Below are 4,509 nucleotides of genomic sequence, written 5' to 3' on the forward strand. Positions count from 1 at the left end.
TACCCAAGCAGCTGTAGGGGGCTGCAACCCTGTAGGTGCAACAACAATATGAACTAACCAGTACCCCCTGAGCTCGTGTCTCTAGCTGCATATGTAGCATAAGAGGGCCTATTCAGCCATCATTGGGAATAGAGTCCCCTTGGTCTTGTAAACTTTATATGATCCAACACAGGGTAAGGCCAGGGCCAAGAAGTGGGAGTGGGTGGGTAGGGTGCAGGGGTGGGGGGAGGGGTAATAGGGAACTTTCGCAATAGCATTTGAAATGTAAATATAGAAAATAAAATTAAAAAAAAAAGACATTTCTGAAGCCAGGATGGTGCACACATTTTTAGTCCCAGCACCCAGGAGGCAGAACAAGAGAAACTCTGCCAGCTTGGAATACATAGTGAGTTTCAGGACAGTCAGGGCTACACAGAAACCCTGTGTCAAAACAAAAACAACAAAATGTACAAAACAAACAAACAAACATTCAAAAACAATTCCCGTTTCTCCCCAGGAGCTCTTTATGCATGGAGAATAGAGTAGCATTTGTAACTTCTGCGTACAGCCTGCATTTGCTTCTGCTATAAGTAATCTAAGGACTACTTTGGGGATCCATGTCGTATGTAATGATGTCATCGTGACCCTTGCTAGCCTCTGTCCGAAGCAATGTGGTGACTGTTCACACACAACTCCCATGAGACATGCAGAATGCCTTTTCTTTATGATGTTTGATAAAAGAACAGAAACTAATAACAGTAAGGCTTTAAAAAAAAACTACTCTTACGTTTATACAGAAATGTGTTGTTTAGAACACATAGGTGAATACATCTTGTTTTTTTTTTTTTCTTCACACAAAAGTCTAAATTTACTAAACATCCTGACAAAAGGATAAAACTAGGGTGTGTATGTGTCTACCTGTCAACCTATTAAAATTATCAATGCTTGCCATATTAAATTGAAAATAAAAAAGTATTAATATCCATTGGAAAAAAAAGAAAGAAACATCACACTATTAATGGGCATAATTGTGAATTGAAAAGGGCCCTTTCTAAATAAGAGATGCAGTCTGATGAATCCCAGAGAGGTCATTCATGGAGGTGGATGTGACAACTTTATGGGTTATGGAGGAAACTTGGGATCTGGTGGAGGAAACTTTGGTGGAAGAGGAGGCTATGATGGTAGAAGTGGTGGCAGCAGAGGTAGTTATGGAGATGGCGATGGTGGATGTAATGGATTTGGAGATGATGGTGGCAACTATGGTGTTAATCCTGGTCATTGTAGTAGAGGAGATTATGGAGATGGACCAGGATATGTAAACCAAGCTGGGGGATATATTGGTGGTGGAGGAGGATATGATGATTTCAATGAAGGAGGAAATTTTGTTGAAGGCAATTACTATGGTGGTGGTGGGAACTACAATGACTTTGTAAATTATAGTGGAGAGCAACAATCCAATTATGGTCCCATGAAGGGCGGCAATTTTGGTAGAAGAAGCTCAGGCAATCCTATGGCGGTGGCTATGGATCTGGAGATGGACACGGATATGGTAGCAGAAGGTTTTAAAATAAAACAGAAACAGCTACATTTCTTATCAGGAGAGAGCAAGGAGTTGTCAGGAAAGCTGCAGGTTCCTGTGAGACAGTCGTCCCATATGCATTAGAGGAATTGTAAAAATCTGCCACAGAAGGAACGATGATCCATAGTCAGAAAAGCTACTGTATCTTAAACAGGAAACCCTTCTTGTTCAAGACTGTCACTGCCACAGTTTCCAAAACGTGCAGCTATTGATTAATGCAATGTACTGTCAATTAGATGTGCATTCCTGAGGTCTTTTTACCTGTTGTGGCTTTTTCTTTCTCTTTTCATAACATCAGGTATATTGACCTGTAAATTGTGGTAGTGGTACCAGAAGTAAAAAAAAAAAAAAAAAAAAAAAAAAAAAAAAAGCTTTAAAGGAAAAAAAAAAAAAAAACACAGAAAAGTAGTTTCCTTACCATGTATTATGCAGTACCCTATTGGAATAGTGAGAGGCTTGTCTACAAGTGGGTCAATCTGAACAAAGTTGGATCTCAGTCAGTGAATTAATTTTCTGTTGCTGCTGTCAAATTGGCAAAAGTTTTGTGATTCCAAATAACACTGATTCATTATTTTACTCAATGGGCCTCGCTGGCCTAAAATCAAATTATTGGCAGGAAGGTGCTCCTGCTGGAGCCTGCAGGAGAGCCAGGTGGCCATGTCCTCTCACTTCCTACAGGCATTTAATACCCCTTTTTCTACCTCTGAAGATGGACACAGCATCTCCAAACATCACCCAACAGGAAACTCTTTTCTTCTTACTCTTTTTACTAGTTTCTAAAGGTTGTTTGCGAGTATACGTGATCCACTTCTGTATTCTACAAAAATTTCTCAATTTTCCTTAAACTGATAATGTCTTCAACGCCTCTGTAACAGTCTATTTGAGGTTTCCATGTACTTGGGCAAGGATATCTTCGAATTAGAAAGCAATTGGTAGTCTCACTGCATTGTGTAATATTAATATATAGCAATGTATTATTATACTCTCTTCTGTCAATGTGATACAGAAAAATATGTATGTTACAAGACATCACTGATTCAAATATAAAAAGTTATGAAATTAATCTAGTGAGTATTTAATTTCACTGCTATGGTGAGGTGTTTGCCGCTGAAAAGTTATTCTTAAAAAAATATTTATTACAGAGTGTCAGGAGTAAACACTAAAGTCAAGTTTACTTTGCTTGACATTTTTCTTTTAATCCAATAATCATCTGCATTGTTGCATATCAGTGTTCTTTGTACTGGATTCCATGCATGTATGCATACATATAAAATCTCATCTAATTAATATATAATAAATAAGAATATTTCCATGGAAAATATAAAGCTCCTCAGGTCTCAATACTAGTTAAAGAACTACAGGCAATGAAAGATGAAAGCAGGAGAATTAGTTATCAATACAAAATGCTCAGCCCTAAAAGCATCTACATACATGGAACATTATAAGGACTAAGCAGTCACATATCTATATATCTATACATATATGTATATAGATGACTGAGCATATATATGTATGTGTGTGTTTTTCACATGCACATAAACACAATGCACACACACACACATATATATACATACATATATATATATATATATATATATATATATATATAGAGAGAGNATATATATATATATATATAGAGAGAGAGAGAGAGAGAGAGAGAGAGAGAGAGAGAGAGATGGACAGAGACAGAGAGACAGAAACAGAGACAGAGCACAGAGATGATAATCCAGTATATAAATGAAGCAATGAACATGAGAAAGACAAATAGAGTACATGAAAAAAAATTGAAAACAATTATTTAAATAAACAATGCTTCATTTTATTGGGTGAGTGGTACTAGACATATGAGAAATCTAAAATAAACCATCATGGTAATGAATAGAAAGGTTCAGAATCCCTTGAGAAGGTGTCTTCATCCTCCTGAAAACCGCAGTAAAAAGACAGAAGACCTTAAGAAGCTAAGAATCACAAGCAGAAGTTAAGATAACATGAAATTTCACCAACAGTTCACATTGTTTGTTGACCTGTGGTGACTCCTTTTAAAAAATAATGTTCAAGTTTTTGAAAATATTGAGTTATTGATTGCTGTCAACATAGAAGCAGAGAAAAAGATGTCATGATTGATGCTGAGAAAATTCGCATTCAGAATCTACTCTCAGTTTATAAAATTTAAAAATAGCTTTTTTCTGGATATGTTAGAGAGATATAATGTGTTCACATGGAAATTGGCCTTGTAACCTAAATAGAATTCAAATTGTTTTCACTTTTAGGTCATCTTTTTTTTTTCTAATATTCTATTGGTAATTGTATTTGTAAGTTATCACTTGTAAAATTATTGGCTTATTTAATAAAGCACCAGACAGTTCATGATTCAGTAAAGATGTTAATTATGAGGTGGCCCAAATTAGCTGAAGAGAAATAGGCATGAGAGCAAACTAATTTGAAATTTTATTTCTTGAAAATGATATAAATTGATGTTGTAAGTAAACTAATATAGCTATATTAAGAATTATTTGGTTATTATCTATTTATCATCCATCTATCCATTACGTATCTATCATATGTATTTTGTGTATGTGTACTCACATATATGCACATGTCTGTGCCACAGTGGTCTCATTAAGATAAGAGGACAACTTTCAGTATTCAGTTACTCTGTGGATTTTGAGGATAAACTCAGGTCCTGAGGCTTGATGACAAGCACCATTGCCCCTTTGCCAAGCAGTAAATTTTTGGCTATTGTAATGCCTCAAGTGACTCTCCAAACATATAACAGGACTCTGAATGCTAAGTACATATATTTCCTTCTCAGATCCATGTATTACATTCTGGGAGCACATCAGGTTGGTGGGTGCCTGTTCCTTTGTAAAAATCTTTTCCATGGTTTACTTAGTAGTCCCAGTCTGCTGTCTTTGTTCTGCCTTATTATTCTGAACTTATTTCATGGATTG

General features: G+C 36.0%; 1 pseudogene; it reads left to right on the forward strand.

Annotated features, from left to right (window-relative positions):
- Positions 1-1,545, forward strand: part of LOC110320923 — a 2,882-nt pseudogene extending 1,337 nt beyond the window's left edge.
- Positions 1,546-4,509: the final 2,964 nt, after the last annotated feature.

This window comes from Mus pahari, chromosome 4 (assembly GCF_900095145.1).
Source record: "Mus pahari chromosome 4, PAHARI_EIJ_v1.1, whole genome shotgun sequence".
In the NCBI taxonomy this organism is placed as follows: Eukaryota; Metazoa; Chordata; class Mammalia; order Rodentia; family Muridae; genus Mus; species Mus pahari.